Genomic DNA, 17,500 nt, shown 5'->3' on the forward strand with positions numbered 1-17,500 from the left:
CTAACCTAACCATGACCTTACCTTACCTAACCTAACCTAACCTAATCTAACCTTACCTAACCCAAACCAACCTAACCAAAACCCAACCCAACCCAACCCAACCCAACCTAACCCAGCTTCCTTTTTCTTCCATTTATTTATTTATCCATTTTCATTTTCCATCCCTCCACCTGCTATCTGAATCCATAAATAAGCATGTGTGATCTTCCAAAGCTCTGTAATGACACCACTAAATCTGATCACTGAGCCTGCCATCATCATTACCATTAGTTCATTTGTTCACGTGAATGGCTGGACACTGAAAATATGTAAAAAATTATGAATACCAGTGATAATGCCAACAATTAAAAAACATCACTACCACCACCACCACCAGTACTACACCCAACCTTCCATCTGCAGGCGGGGACGAGGGGCGTGGAGTGGGCGTGGTTGAAACAAGGGCATCGCTGGACAGGGAGGCGGGGCGGAAGGTGCTGGTGCCGCTCGTGGTTGGGGATGCCGGCCGCCCACAACCCCTCACCGCCACCGTCACCCTTACTGTTCATGTGGGGGATGTAAATGATAACCCCATGACCCCCGCCACTAAGACTGTCACGGCCCACACACTGCAGGTGAGAGAGACGGTGCATTCTGAAACGCCTTCCCTTCCCTTCTCACCATGACAACTTTCCAAGGCCAGAAAGACAATTAGACGGGTTTCTCCTTAAAATAAACTAGAAATCTTGCCAATCTATCACCAAAAACATAAAAAATACTCTAAAAACACGAGTATCTTCAACTAGAGCCTTTGGAAAGCAGAGATAGTGAGAGAGCAAAGCGTTTCAGAATACGAGAGAGAGAGAGAGAGAGAGAGAGAGAGAGAGAGAGAGAGAGAGAGAGAGACTTTGTGTTGTAGAGAAAGGGAGATAGAAGGGAAAATAGAAAGGAAAGGAGAGAAAAGGCAAGAAAAAGGGGAAAAAGGAAAGAAGAAGGGGAAAAGTGCTGATAAGTACATTTCCTTCAACTAAGCCACATGGCACTTGAATATTCTCTCTCTCTCTCTCTCTCTCTCTCTCTCTCTCTCTCTCTCTCTCTCTCTCTCTCATATCAATAACTGTACCGTTTTTCTTATCTAATTGTTGTTAAAATGGAATCAATATAAGCTTGTTTCATAAATCTTCCTCTCTCTTTTGTTATTTATTTACTTTTTATTTAACTCTCTCTCTCTCTCTCTCTCTCTCTCTCTCTCTCTCTCTCTCTCTCTCTCTCTCTCTTCAAAATTGTAAGTGTTTTCGCCTCTCTTACTTTTATTTCACTTATTTATTGTTTATTTATTTTTTTCATGTCAATTTCCGGTGATATGTAAATATTGTATGTGTGTGTGTGTGTGTGTGTGTGTGTGTGTGTGTGTGTGTGTGTGTGTGTGTGCGTGTGTACGTGTAGGATTGGCCGAGGGCTGTAAAAAGGGAAAGAAAAGAGATTCCATTTATATTTTTGCTAGTATTTATTTCAGGTCCCCTAAAATAAATAGGTAAATAAATAGAAATAAAATCGATAAGTAAATGAATGGATGAATAAATGAAAATAAAAGATAAGTCTAACTATTGAAAACTATGAGATTAATTATTTTGATTGATTTTGGGATGAAGAAAACGTAGATTACTTATCAACTCTCTCTCTCTCTCTCTCTCTCTCTCTCTCTCTCTCTCTCTCTCTCTCTCTCTCTCTCTCTCTCTCTCTCTCCAGGCATCCCCAGCTCCTCAGGTTCCCGTAGCTTTAAGTGAGGTGGTTCCCTTGGGTCGCATTTACGTGAAGGACCCTGATGATTGGGACGCCGCGGCCAAGACTTACTCCTGGCGGGGCCCTCAACACCCTGGCTTCACCCTGGACACCACCACTGGACAGCTTACCATGCGGGCGGACACTGAGGAGGGAAAGTAAGCTGAATTAACCCCATTCAGTACCATACCGCTTTTTCTTATTCATTTTGGTTGCTATATGACGATTTTACACACCTTCAGAAACTTATGTGGGGAATTAAGATAGTGAAGACTCTGGCCATTAATCTTCTGACCTCGATAAACCCTTCCGTAAATAAAAATCGCCTAATGAAACTCCAAAATTAAGGTAAAAATGCGTTTCAGTGTATATATTGAAGGGGTTAAAAAAGTGTTTTCAGAAACGCTTTGCTCTATCACCACGTCTGTTTTCAGAGGCCAAAGAGATGATTAGCCGAGATTCCAAAACAGTTTTTTCTTCACATATTGTAGAAGGCATGTTATTCTGTCATCTGAATCATAGAAATATCTGTAAAAGGCGTGTCATCTCCTTTAAATAATGTAGAAGGCATGTTATTTTGTCATTTGAATCGTAAAAACACCAGTAAAAGGCGTGTCATCTCCTTTGAATAATGTAGAAGGCATGTTATTTTGTCATTTGAATCGTAAAAACACCAGTAAAAGGCGTGTCATCTCCTTTAAATAATGTAGAAGGCATGTTATTTTGTCATTTGAATTGTAAAAACACCAGTAAAAGGCGTGTCATCTCCTTTAGATAATGTAGAAGGCATGTTATTCTGTCATTTAAGTCGCAAAAACATCCGTAAAAAAACCGCGTTATTTCCCCAAGAGCCTTGAAAGAGTTGGAGTGTGACGCTGAAACGATTTAGAATATGGTCGTAAGTTCTGTATTTCTGAAACGCTTTGTTCTCTCACCCTGACTATTTTCTGATGCCCCAGATACGAGTAGCGAGTTTATAACAGTGGTTGTCGTGTTTTTAAGTGGAGATACTGCTACTCTGTCATTAGAGTCATAAAAATGTCCTTAAAAACCTGTACATTAATTATAGGTTTTTAATGTAGTGGAGATGCAGCAAGTACTTCTTTTTCACCATGACTGTTTTCCAAGGCCACAGATACGATTAGCTGGGCTTTTAAGTGTGGTTTTGGTGTTCATTAAGTGGAAATCTTGTTAATCTATCACTAGAGTCATAAAAACGCTAAAATCTCGTATAACTTTAACTACAGCTTTTACTAAATATGCGGCGATTTTTTTTTTTTTTCTTTTCTGGTAATAAAGTAGAAATATTGTTAATCTGTCACTAGAACTATAAAAGCACCATTCAAATCTATGGAATTTCAACTATATAGAGTCTTTTAAATGTATGGACAAGGTGCGGCAAGGAAGTGTTTCAGATTATGACCCTAAGTTGGAAGGAAGAGGAGGAGGAGGAGGAAGGACGAGAGGAAGAGGAAGGACAAGAGGAGAAGGAGGAGGAGGAGGAAGAGACAAAACGCAGGAACCTTTTATTAACTTTCCTCAGATACCAGTTGGGATTCAAGGTCAGTGATGCAGCGCAGGGTCAATTTGGGGTCACGGCTGACGTCACAGTGGAGGTCAGGTCACTGAGGGCCAGGGACGTCACAGAAGCCACACCCCTGACCCTGGAAGCCACGCCCTACGAGGTGGTGAGGAAAGAGGTGAGGTGACGTAGGATAAGTGAGGATAGACAAGCTGTGTGGGGTGGAAGACTGAAGTGAGGGGAGTGTGGGAGGGAAGCGTGGCGTGAAGGAGGAAGAGGAGGAGGGTATTGTGCGTGTTTGTCTGTGTCTGCAGGGCGAGGAGTCTGTGTTGAGCCGGCTGGTGGGGGCAGCGCGGGCGTGGGTGACGAGTGGAGGCGTGGGCGTGATGGTGGTGTCAGTGGAGCCGTTGGGAAGGGAGCCACCTCACCGGACAAGGGTGTGGCTCTCAGCGGCCGCCACACCCCACAGCCTGCACAGCCTGCTACGTCTCCACCGCAGGCGGGTGAGTCTGTGCTAAACAGTCCCGTTTTCTCTGTTGTATAAAAAATTTTCCTTGCTATACATTCATTTCCTGCTTGAATTTATTTCACTGACATCTAACCTTTTATTCTAGTGCAGTGTCTATTCAACGTTTATTTTGTATCATGAAAAAAGAATATTTCTTTTTCATTACTCATCACGAAGCCATGCATTGAGTGTCAGTAATTAACTAATGGGTCACTGTCACTGTGCCGCCGCCCACGTGTGCCTGCTTACCTGGCTAGCTGGGAGAGGCGGCGGGCGTAGCTATCGGCGAGATAGGGCTGGGGGCGTGCCGCGAGGGGCGGCGGGCGGGGTGTGGCGGTGGGTGTGTGCTGCGGGCGGGCCTCAGCGGTGAGTTCAGCTTGGTGGACGCCAACACGTCATCCGTGGCGGGGCCGCACTTCACCACGCACGCCGCCTGTAGCTGCGGCGCCGCGGCGAGGGACGCCCGGGCCTGCACCGAGGGCAGCTGCCTCAACGGCGGCCGCTGCGTGCACTCCTCCACTGGCGCCAGGTGGGTGAGTGTCTGGTGGGGAAGGCCGCCCCTCGAGGCCCCAGGCAGCACGCTGATCTCCCTCCTCCCCGCAGGTGCGTGTGTCCTCACCACACCCGCGGCGCCCGGTGCAAGCTGCTGACCCGCCACTTCAGGGGCGGTGACAAGCAGCGAGCGTGGGCGTGGGTGCCTCCCGTGCCAGCCTGCACCGAGGTGCACCTCAGCCTGGAGGTGCTGACGCGCTCACAGGACGCCACGCTGCTTTATGCGGGGCCAGACCGTCCACCCCCCGCCCCCCCAGGCCAGGCCGCCAGGGACGTGGTGGCGCTGGAGCTGCGGGCGGGACGCCCCTCCCTGCTGCTGGATCTCGGGGGCGGCCCCGTCACCCTCACCGTCAACACCACGGCGCCCCTGAGTGACAATACCTGGCACCGCCTGGACGTGCTGTGGCGCAGGCAGGTGAGGCGGCCAGGCGCGGCGCCAGCCATGCTTTGCCACACCAGCAGGGCGCCACACGCGGCCCCGTGAGTGAGGCCTGCTGGTGTCCTCAGGATGTGTTGGCTTACTTCTCATACATATCACACTCCCTCACCCCGTCACCACCGTGACACCCCTTCCCTGCCTCCTTCAGATGGTGCTGTTACTGGTGGACCTGTGTTCCGGTGGCAGTCTTGACACATCTGCCACTCCTGACGTGCCTCACAACCACTCCACACCTGACCCACACCCGCCACCAGAGCCACACACTTGCAGAGCGCGAGGCAGGATACCGTCAGGAGGCAGGTTCTTGGATGTCCCGGGGCCATTGCAGGTGGGGGGCCTGGCTCACCCACCCCCTCCCCATGCTGAGTATGGCTGGCCCAGACCTCTGGCTGACCACCCCTTCACTGGCTGCCTCAGGAACCTCAGAGTGAATGGGGAGGTGAGTGTGTGTTGACTATACAACCCGAGTAACCTTCACTGAACACCCAAACACCTTCCACCAACACCCAGGAAGTTAGTCACAATCACACAGACCTCCATGAGTTCTCTGTATCTCCCTCCCACAGTTGGTTGACCTGGGTGAAAGCTTGCTGAGTCGCCACAGTGACCCGAGCTGCCCTGCTGCTGACTGTGCCTCTGCGGGACTCACCTGTGGTCCCCATGGCAGGTAATCATCAGCACTATCATCACCACCACTCCCACTTTCCATGCCTGGTGAATCTCATAGTGATTTGAATGATAGAGTATTTAATAAAAGAAATAAGGGAAGCTGCAAGAAACACACTATCTACTTGTATTTCTACTTATCTGTATCTAAAAATTGGTCTAATATTTTACAGCCTTATCACTGAGTCTGTTCCATTCATCCACCAGTATTTAAGAACCAATTCCTTCATATCTCTTCATTAAATCTAACTTTCTCCTGCTTAAACCCATCATATCTCACACCTTACCCTGATTACTGACTCAAACTGCTGACATGATCCTTGTTACACTGAGCATTGTATTTGAACCCCATTATTTTATTATCTTACCCTTTCTGTGCCTTCTGCAGGTGTAATGGTTCCCCAGGCAGCCTGCAGTGTGAGTGCCTGGCGGGGTGGGGTGGCGAGGGCTGCACCACACCCACACAGCCCACCAGTTTCCTGCCGAGTAGTTATGTGCGCCTGGCTCTCTCTTTCACACCACTTGCCCACACTACTTCCCTCCGGCTTAGGTGTGTATAAGCTTCTTTCTAATTGATTGTTTCTCTATCTCTTATTTTTTATTTTTTTCTGATTGTCTGTCTTTCATTCCTTCATAACTTCTCCTTTTTTATTTCTTGTTTTTTCTTATTGCCTCTTTTGTTTCTCTTGACCTCCTCTTTCTATCTCTTTCTTTCTTACTTTTCTTTTTTTTCTGTTTTCTATCTCTATAACTCAACCTCTTTTTTTATTACTTTTTCTTATTTTTCTGAGCCCATTTTCTTTTTTCAATCTCTTCATGATCTCCTTTTTTTTAATTCTCTCTCTTTTTTAAGCCTCTTCCTTTCCTCTGTCCTTTTACCACCACCACCACCACCAATAAACAACACCACTCCCAACAGATTCCGCACTAGACAGCAGGATGGGCAACTGGTGGTGTTGTCGTCGCAGCATAGCCGTGACCGCCTGTCCCTGCAGCTGACACAGGGACACCTCTGCCTCCTGCTGCACCTCCACCCCATCCCCCAAGGTCACTGTGTCTGTCAAGGGTGCGGCTGACGGATGGCAGGTGGCATGTCGTGGCTGCCTCCAGGTAAGTGAGGTGTCCCCCTTACCTCCTCTTCCTTCAGGAGTTTATTTATTTATTTATTCATTCATATATTTATTATTTTTGTAGTGGTGAAAATTATTGTAGTCTTTATTTCAGCCACATATAGGTACAGAAACACATTATATAAGGGTACAAATGCAATATTTTATACATAGATAGGTAGATGTAAGTTATTTAATTCATAAGGGTGCAGAAATTACTTTTTTATGGGTTACACCTTATATATGAATACATTTGATTTGCAGATACAGAAACATATTATTTCAGATACTGACAACAAAAGAATAAATAAAACCACAAGAAAATATACCCATCCAAATACGTACAGTACAATCTGTATTAAAACCAACAACAAAAGCAATGACAACTCTCAGGCCTGCTCGGGGACTGACACATAAGTAGGGGTTTTTGTTTAACTTCTCCAATACTGGGACACAGTTTTACCTAGAGATTTATGTAAGATTAGACCATTTTATTTACATTAAGAAGGGTCTATGGAGGTCAAAGGCCATAATCTTCACTAATTTAATCCCCCACATGAGTTTCTGAAGCTGTATAAAATCACCAAATGGTCACCAGAACGAATATGGAATCGCGTTTGAATATGGAATCGCATCGTGGTACTGAAGGAATTAATTGTTTTTTGATGCCCTAAGCCAAATTTCCCACCATAGATAAAAAAAAAAAAAAATTAAAATCCCATCCCTTTTTCAGACACGGCTCCTCTACCTTACTGGCGGTGGATGAGGGAGATGGGGACCTGTACAATGCCTCTGTGTCTCTCGGTGATCCTGAGGCGACTGCTATTCTTCAGGTGGATAGGCAGGTTGGGCTACACGTGGGAGGGCTGCCGGAGTACGCTGGTGTGAGTGTCATCAAGATCCATGGAGATTATCATGATGGTGAGTGTCGGTGTGTGTTGGTGAATGTTGATAAGTGTTTGTGAGCGTGAGTGATTGCTGTTGGTGAGTGTGGATGAGTAATGGTGAGTGTTGTGAGTATGGGTGAGTGTGGGTGTGTTGTGAGCATGGGTGATTGCTATGGGTGAGTGCTGGTGAGTGTGAGTGAGTATTGGTGACTCTGGGTGTGTGGGTTTGGGTGTGTCAGGGACTTGTTTTGTAGTGGTACTGGGGTTATGGTAAGCGTGTGAATTTCTCAGGGTCGGTGTGCTGGATAGGGTAAGGAATAATGGGTTTTAGCTTGAAAAATGAACACACACTCATCCTTTTCTTCACTTCACTTCCCTTCCCTTCCCTTCCCTTCAAACACACACTCACAAATGCTTCCTTTCTTTCATCACAAGCAAACACACACCTCACACCTTTCTTCCCCCAGGGTGTGTGGATGACGTGCGTGTGTCGGGCCGTGTGGTGCCACTGCCCCCTGCCGCCAACAGCACACCATGGGGCCAGGCTAGCATGTTCCAGGGGGTGCGGGACGGCTGCACTGCTCCCCCGGCCTGCACCAATGTCACATGCAGGCCGCCCCTCATCTGTGTCGACACTTGGAGGTCCTACCACTGCGGGTAAGATTGTTTTTCAGTTTTCTTTCAGTTTTTCTTTGTTTTTTTAGCTTTTTTAACCCCTTCAGTACCATGAGATGTTTTCATATTTATTCTGCTTACTATCTGGCAATTTTATACAGCTTTAGAAAGTTTTGCAGGGTTTAGCATAGTAAAAACTCCTGCCATTATTCTTCTAACATCCATAGACCCTTCCTAATGCAAATGAAATTGTCTAATCATACCCAAAAATCAAGGTAAAAATCCATCCCAGTACTGAAGGGGTTAATGTTTTCCTTTGTTTTCCTTGTCTTTTTATATGTAAGAGAGTACTAGGCAAGGATAGCCAACTTAATATTAGTATATATATGTATAATAAAGGGCTCACTGAGGTGTTACTCCCTAAAAGATTAAAAGGTGGATAGGAGTGTTTGTCATTGTTTCAGGGTAAAAGGGACATGAGTGTAACTGCTGACATGATAAATAGAATACTACTACTACTACTATTACTACTTCTGATAGGGCTGAGTATGTGAATGGGTATGTGTGTTTGTGTCTGTGTTGGCTTGGTGTACAGATCATTGTGCTTGCAGGTGTGGGGCAGGCCAGGTGTTGTCTGGGGCGCGAGACACCTGTGAGGACGAGGATGAGTGTGCGTGGGACCCTTGTCTTCACGGTGGCACCTGTATTAATAAGCCTTCAGGTGAGTGCTTCCTTCTGTGTCTCACCCAATACTAGTAGATTCCTTATGTAATTCTCTGTCAGTTAATTATACTAGAATCAATAAGAGACTTTCTGATTCTGGCCTCACCTACTTACAGAAGGCTCAAGTTGAAGTAACTCAGGGTTTTTTTAAAGTTCTGATGGTTCTAGTGACAGATTAACGACATTTCTATATTGCTAATAAGGGAAACAGTCTTGAGAACCGGGCTAACCATATCTGTGGCCTTTGTAAATAACTGTGGTGAGAGAGCAGAACATTTAATACTGCTAGTACTTTGTCAGCCACAGTACAGTCAACAAGGTAAACAATGAAAGACACTACATCACCCACAAACTAAACAAGTACCAACAAAACAACCCCATACCAAGTCCTTCCTTCACTTTAATTTCACCTTTAGTATTTAACAAGTGCTGATCATGACACCCTGACACATTGACACCCTGATGCATTTCTAGGGTTCCTGTGTCAGTGTGCCTCAGGGTTCAGTGGGCGACATTGCCACCTGCCAGGCCCCACAGACACCTCCCTCAGGATATCCCTCACTGCCCTGGTTGCCACTGTTGCCTGGTCTGTCCTTCTGCTGTGTAAGTGTGTCTGTGTGTCTTGGTTTCTCTCTCTCTCTCTCTCTCTCTCTCTCTCTCTCTCTCTCTCTCTCTCTCTCTCTCTCTCTCTCTCTCTCTCTCTCTCTCTCTCTCTCTCTCTCTCTCTCTCTCTCTCTCTCTCTCTCTGTTGTAAAGCAATCTAAACACAAATATGGATGAGAAAAGAGTAAGATGTTTTGCTGTAAGAGTTTTGTATTAAGAATGATGTTTATTGTAGTAAAATGATTTGTTTTCCAGTAAGAATGAAATAATGTGCTTTGTAGTGAGAGTAATGCCTTTTCCAGTAAGAATGATGTGTTTTGAAGTAAGAATGATATATTTATAGTAGAAACCATAACTTTTGTGGTGAGAATTATTGTACATAGTCAGCAGTAAAATAATGAAGTGAGTATATACAATGTAAATCACCCTTAGAGAGAACAAGAGCATCCATCCCTTTAATAAACACAACACAATAGAATTAGCCACAGTGAGTCTTTTGTCCCGCAGTGGTGGTGTGTGCGCTGTTGCTCCACCAACACCACCGCCGGGCAGCACTGCGTAGGGGGGGGCCGGCAAGGGTGAACGGGGGAGAACGAGCCTCCCCCTCACTGGCCAGACCCAATCCTCATGGTGCCAATGGACAGCCAGCTTGGACCACGGCAGGACGGGGGGAGCCGGGTGAGTGGGTTGGGGGATGTTGGGAGTACTGGTTAGAGTGTGGTAGAGACGGGGTGTGTGTTGTGAGGTATTGGGCTGGGGAGGATGTTTATTGAGGTGTGGGGTGGGGAGGTATGTTTTCTGAAGTGCTGGGGTTGGTAGGGGTGTTTATTGAAGTGTGGAGTGAGGAAGGGGTGTTTATTGAGAGTTTGGGGTTAGGAATGGGGTTATTTACAGTCAGTTCAGGTCGGATGTTGGTCAGAAAAGCTTTATCTTTATATCGTTACTTCCCTGATGTTGTTTCTTATTTATTTATTTATTTTTTCATTCATTTTTTTTTACTCTGCTTCGTCTAACAAGTTCTTCCACAGTGAGAGGTTGGGTGGACAAGGGCTGTTAATTTTGAGGTGTGGGGTGGAAGAGGGACTATTGCTTGTGAGGTGAGGGATGATAAGCGCTGTTGTGAGGTGCAGTGTGAGTGAAAGCTATTTCCTGTGAGGTGTTGGGGTGGGGAATGGGTGTTTTGTAGTGAGGGGATGTGATAGAAGAGGGGCTGTTTGCTGTGAGGGGTTGGGTAAGAGAATCCTGGCTATTGTGAGGTGTTGAGGTGGGAAGGGGTGTCAGTTGTGAGGTTTGAGGTGGGAGAGGTGGTATTTTCTGTGAGGTGTTGGGGATGGGAAAGGTCATATGGGGAAACTGAGGATTATAAACACTGCTATCATGAAATATTGTATCTTTTCCATATGTTTTTTTTTCACAAGTTCAATAACCTGAAAGAATCCATATTTTTACTGCTTTTATATATTTACTAGTGAGAGCTTCATTGACTTTTGTACAATATATAGTTTTAGTCATGGATTTCTAGGGGTAAAGTTTGTTAGTTACCATTTTTATTCATTTAACCCTTCAGTACTGGGACACATTTTTACTATGAGTTTTGGGTGTGATTAGACAATTTTGCTTACATTAGGAAAGATTTTTGGAGTTTAGAAGATTAATGGTCCAGAGTTTTCACTATTTTAATCCTCACATGAGTTTCTGAAGCTGTATAAGATTGCCAAATAGTAACCAGAATAAATATGAAAACATGTCATGATACTGAAGTGGTTAAAAATTTTGTATCAATCACTACCACCACCACCACCACCACCACCACCACCACCACCACCACCACCACCTACTATTCCCATAGATGTGGTGGAGCTCCAGGGGAACCACCGCCACCCAGGGGACTGTCCGATAACCCTGGAGGAGACAGGGCTGTGTGTGAAGGCGGTGAAGAGGAAGGGCAGCGAGAATGGTGTGAGTGTGGCGGGTGAGAGGAGGAGAGGAGGCTGCGACATGGCTGCGGGTGACGACCTAAGAAATTACTCCTATGAGGGTGAAGGTTCCTCCCCCGGCTCCCTCTCCTCCTGTGAGTCCTTACTGTGTGTGAAGGATGTGTAGGATATTTTTTGTCTTTTTTTTTTATGTAGGAGAACTATCAGCTAATAACAGAAGTATTTATAACATAAAAGATTAATTAAAGTGCTCATTCTGTTTGTATTTACTTGTATATAGTTGCTTTCCCTCACTTTTTCTTCCTTTTATTAATTTGTATTCACTTTAATTCACTTCAGTTCATGAGTATTCACATCCATTCACTTGTACATCATTTCTTTTCCTTACTTGTATTCAATTTTGTCTCTAATTTACTTATATTCACCTTAGTTCACTTAAATTCACTTGTATTCACCTGTACATAATTTTCTTTTCCTCACATTTACTTTTCCTTCCTTGTATTAACTTTACTCACTTTAATTTACTAGTACTGACTTCTACTTAATTTCCTCTTCCACACATTTACTTTTTACTTCCTTTTATTAACTTTATTCTCTTTCGTTCAATCGTTTTTTCTATTTTTCACCCGCACTCACTTCCGTCCACTTTCCCGCAGGCCTGGAGAGCTGTGGGGGCAGTGCGAAGTTCTGGGTGGCTTCCGGGAGGTGGCACGCGTCCTTGAGTCCTGGGAGCCTTCTAGTGTCCGCTCCACCCACTCCACACCCACCAAGACAGACACACCCACTCCGCCCACCACCACACTCTGTCCAGCCCACCATGCCTCTCCTATCCTCGCCCATCACACCCCACGTCCCCCAACGCCACCCATCCTCACCTCCCATGTCCTGCCACCTACCCTCCCTGTCCCCGCCATCCTTGTCTCATCTGACGGGGTGTTAAAAGGCTTCCCGACTCCTGAATCATAGAGTGAGTGGTGTAGGATGGTCTGTTGGTGTTGTAGAGTGGTGTGAAGGATTTGTTTGTGCGTTTAACCCTTTCAGTATCATGATGCGGTTTCATATTCATTCTGCTTACTATTTGGAGATTTTGTACAGCTTCAGAAACTCATGTGGGGGATTGAAATAGTGATAATTGTTGCCGTTAAACTTCTGATCGCCATAGACCCTTGCTAATGTCAGTAAAATGGTCTAATCATATACAAATCTCAAGGTAAAAATGCATCCCAGTACTGAAAGAGTTAAGGATGTGTTGATTTGTGTTGTTTTGGCATTTGTAAGAGTAAAGGGTCTTATTTTATTTGTAAAGGTGCTTTTTGGGGTTTGGAATTTAGGAGGTTGAGAATGTTATGATTTTTTGTTTTTTTCCCCTGTGATTTTATATATGAATGTTACTAGTTGGACTTGAAATGTTGAGAAATGTTTAAAATTTGCATGATGTATTTGATTACATTTCTACATTTAAAGACAAAACACTCTTGAGAACACAGTTAGTCATCTCTGTGGCCTTTGAAAGCAGTAAGGGCAAGAGAGATAACCCTTTCAGAACAATAACCAAATAAACTAACAAACAAATTCTCCCACAGAACACTCCACAGCGAGCCAGCGGCGAGGAAGAACACACATCATCACCACCACCATCACCATCATCATCATCACCACCATATCATCACCATGAGACGCAAGGAGGCACCCACACACCCTCCTCGCTGCTGCTTCGCCCTGGTGGCCTCACAGGGGGCGCCACACACCTCAAGGGAGCTGCTCGGCCTACCCACCCCTGGTCTGGCTCCCTCTGGTGTGTGTGTGAGGCGGGAGACAAGATGGACTATTGTGTGTGGAGGAGAGGGTTTCATCACTGTGACTCTGTGATGTGGAAATAGAAGGAAGGTGTGTCAGTGTTTGTGAGTGAGGGAGTGAGGGATGGTTGGTCTTGATGGAGAGAGAGAGAGAGAGAGAGAGAGAGAGAGAGAGAGAGAGAGAGAGAGAGAGAGAGAGAGAGCCTGATTGACTGATTAAGATACTAACAATTTCCTAAGATACTAACAATTTCTTCTTTTTCTTCTTCAAGCAAGCAACAGACTAACTAACTAACCAAAACAAACAACTAACCACCTTTCTCCCTCTCTCTCTCTCTCTCAGGTAAGTGGCGTCCTTCACTGACACCTGCCGAGGCCCTGAGGGAGGAGCAGGTGTCCTTGGGTGGGCATGAGGGAGAAATGAGGTACTAGGAACATGGGTGCAGGAAGCGGGTATCTGAAAAACACCTGTGGGGGGAATGGTGGAAATGAGATGGTGAGTTTGAGTTTGGATTACAAGTGGGAAGGAGGAATGGGTGACTAGGAGAGGGGACAAGAGGAAGAGAAAAGAAATGGGGTTATGGAAGGTTAGGAAGAGAAAATGGTACTCAATGTATTAGAAGAGAAAATGAAGGCAAGATGAAAATAAGAGAAAAAGATGTTAAGAATGAGAAAATGAGGAGATATCAAGAATTAGAAGGAATAGATGAAAAGATGAGAGTAATAGAAAGAAAAAAGAAATTGAAAATGTTAAGGAAGAGAAGATGATAAAAGGAGGTGTGAGAGATGAAAACACAGGAGATAAAACTGAAAATGAAAAGATTGAGGAGAAGTAGGAAAGGAAATGTAATTAAGAGAGAGAGAAAAATAAATGAGAAAGATCAGAGGAGTAAGAAAGACAAAAATAGAAGTGTTAAAAAGAATGAAAATGCAGAAGAAAAAGGAGATAAAAGGAGACAGAAAAGAATTACCACTAATGTGGAAGACGAAACACACACACACTGAAAAATTTAATCAGAAGCCAATACAAAAAAAAAAAAAAAAAAAAAAATTATGAAACACACAACAAATTAATCAGTGAAAGTGAACACAAGAGAAGACTGAAGACTTGTTTGACTTATTGAGATACAAACCCTGACGCAGCAAACTCTGGGCATAACTATTAATTAGTGAGCCATATTATTATTATTATTATTATTATTATTATTATTATTATTATTATTATTATTATTATCTATTTTCAGTGATATTTTTTGTTTTTGAATTTCATAAATAGAGAATAAGATAATTTTTTTCTTTCCTGGTGATTGATGTATGAATATATTATCAGTTGGATGTGAAATATTGGAAAAGTTTGAAGATTTTGGAGTGATCATGGTCAACAAATTTTCAAAACACGGATTTATTTAAGGAACCAATCTCATTAAAAGATTATTATTATTATTATTATTATTTATTATTATTATTATTATTATTATTATTATTGTGAGGATTGTATGGGAAACTCTCTTTTTGTCATTAATTAAGGTGTTTTGTGCCTCAAGGTGTGATGAAATAAATGGTTGTTCTTGTCATTGTGTTCTGTGCCCCTCACTCTCCCTCTCCCTGCCTCTCCCATGCGTCACCCAAAAATAATATCAATATCTTTACTTCGGCTCTATTATTATTCATGTTTGTTTTTCTGTTATTCTATTTTCCCAATGTCTTGTTATTTCTTTTGTTTATCTCATTTATTTGTTTACTTATTCATTTGTGTTTATTTATGTTTTATTGCCCTTTCATTTTTCCATTATTTCTTTTCCTTTATGCTTACCCATCCACTGCTTACTCAATCGCATCTTCCCAACCACTCAATCATAATATATTGTAACTTATTTTAACCCACACCATCCCACCCACCCACCTCTGTTATCTCACTCATCTTATACACTGCATACTACATACGCACCCACGAACTGTCAATGTATCCACTTGTTTATCGAAAAGATTTAGTAGAGAGAGAGAGAGAGATTAATTAGTATTTCCATGACTTCTTCTAATCTCTCTCTCTCTCTCTCTCTCTCTCTCTCTCTCTCTCTCTCTCTCCACTGTACATTACTTGGTCCCTGCACCCCTTTTCTCTTGCTTATTTTATTTATTTATTTATTTTTTTTTTTTTTGACAAATGGATACATTGGCAGTTATAATGATTATGACTTATAATTTAGTTTCACATATTTATACGTTATTATACTTCATTTTGTGTTCGCGTAGCATAATGCTATATAGTGGATGCGGAGTTCAAACTGGTGCATTGTGGGACTTGTGTTCTACTTCGGCCAAAGCGCGCAGCCATGGAGGGAGACTGAGAGGAGGCGCCAGTAGCTTGAGACAAACAAGGAGTGAAGGACGACTGTGTGCTGCTGCCTGCTGGTGCCTTATTTAACATGGATTTACGCTGGTCAGTGCTGCGGCTGCCTGTGTGTGCTGATGCAAATTGGTGCCTGGCTGAGTGGGCCAGGAGCAGCTGGTAATGACGGCCAACAGCACTGTAATACTGGTAAGTGACCAACCCACCCTCCCACCTAACACTTGTCCAGCTAGGGGAGTTTGCACAGTGTCTTGTTGCAATAGCCGGTGTCTGTGATAGTGTTATTCGTTGTGATAATTCCGTGTCGCCCACAACAAGGACGGTCAAGTGACGCTAGTGAGAGGTGGAGACCGCCGCCACCACCACCATTGTGCCTCATTTAAGCCTTCATCACACCAAAACCTGCCAATGACAGTTGTACCTGAACATCTGATAGCCAAGCATAGTCATGTGGCTCCATTTAGTGACACTAGTGCCGGGAAAACAATGCTAAGTGTGCCAAATATTAGCCAAACACAGCCAGCAGACGACAGCAGAGCCAGCCCCGCCCACTTGATGACGTCACAACCCTGGCCGGCTGAGCGGGCGGGCTGGCGACGGTTGGTGATTTTACGTTCGTAACGGAACTGATTTTAAAATCGACTTATAGAAAAAACGAAGCCATTGCCAAATGCTTGATATTTTATGACTTGATAAATACTTTAACTAATATCCACAACATAAAAACATTTCCAGCTTAACTTGTACTAAAAAAAATTCTAGAATTAAGTATGGTAAATATAAAAATATCTCACTTATAAAACTACTAACACATCCAGCCATTTCGACTCAATAAGTATATATAAAGATATTAGGCAATATGCGCTATTTTCTTAGACATGAAACAGTTAGCTAGAACCAGAAGTGAACGAATGAAAAAATATTGATGTAAAGCAAAAACATTAAAATCTAAACTCATTAACATTTCTTGTAAAGTCCAGCTATTTTCACTTGGCGAGTATTTTAACACATTTTACAGAGTCTGAGCTTTCTTTTAAGGCATTCTACAACAAGTTAGACCGTGAAGCAGAAACGTAAACAAATAAGATAGAAATTATAAAACTTGTGTTCAATAGGACCAAACACAATTTCAAAGTCCACATATTTCAGTCAGTAGATTAATTTCACACTTAAAAGAGCATAGACAATTAATTGATACCATAAAGGTACAGTTATCGCTTGAAATAAAATATCTCGAAACGGGAAATGGAAAATTTTGACCGTTGAAACGACTGAAACCTGGCCCATAAAACACTACTAAACGCCTTATATTTACCGAACAAAGGCACGGGAAACACTTAAAAGGCAACGAAATATTTATAGAAATCCTAAAAACACAATACAGACACCGAATAATGGAGTTAGGGAGAGATAGGAAAAGTATTTGAACCAGGAGGCCAGTGGGGGTTCAGGGGGAGGGTGGTGTTGCCGGGAAACGGGCGGGGTACCAGGGGTGATGAGGGTGGGGGCGAGGTTAACCGCTACCTTGTCTCATTTATTGTTTTATCACATCAAAACGACACAATGGCGGATATAGGTGAACGCAGTGAAGTGTCTTTATTCCTGTAAGATCAGAATGGGCTAACTTTTCACCGGTGGTAAAGAAATAAACAGGATGAAAAGTGTTTATGTACAGTGACGTCATCAAAGCGACACTCTCCTCTCCCCCACCCCAAGTGTGTCTCTTCGTCAATATTTATCGTCCTTAGCATCGTTCCCAGGTGTAACGGGCATACTAGTGGGTTAATATGTGCATGAGTAAGCAGCTGTTGGTGGACAAGTGTGTATGTAATGAGTGTATTCGTATGTTCGTGTGTGTGTGGCGTGAAATGGGGGAGCGAGGGTTGGGGCTGGCCTGTTATTGCATGCTCCTGTTGTTGTTATTGTCGTCGTTATTATTGCTGTTGTTATTGCGCCATTTTCAGTGTATATAGCAGGAGGAGGACTAAGAAGATAAGAGAAATGGAGAAGGAACGGGTGGCAACAACGGTAA

General features: G+C 43.7%; 1 protein-coding gene and 1 pseudogene across 1 annotated transcript in view; both read left to right on the forward strand.

Moving 5' to 3' along the window:
• The window catches only part of LOC123517820, a 141,727-nt pseudogene extending 127,704 nt beyond the window's left edge, over positions 1-14,023 (forward strand).
• A 1,475-nt stretch (positions 14,024-15,498) lies between these two features.
• LOC123517340 (limbic system-associated membrane protein-like) overlaps positions 15,499-17,500 on the forward strand; it is a 198,942-nt gene continuing 196,940 nt past the window's right edge. The window contains exon 1 of the mRNA XM_045277363.1: positions 15,499-15,657. The gene's annotated coding sequence lies outside the window, so the exon portion shown is untranslated. The remainder of the gene's footprint in view (positions 15,658-17,500) is intronic.

This window comes from Portunus trituberculatus, chromosome 6 (assembly GCF_017591435.1).
Source record: "Portunus trituberculatus isolate SZX2019 chromosome 6, ASM1759143v1, whole genome shotgun sequence".
Classification (NCBI taxonomy): Eukaryota; Metazoa; Arthropoda; class Malacostraca; order Decapoda; family Portunidae; genus Portunus; species Portunus trituberculatus.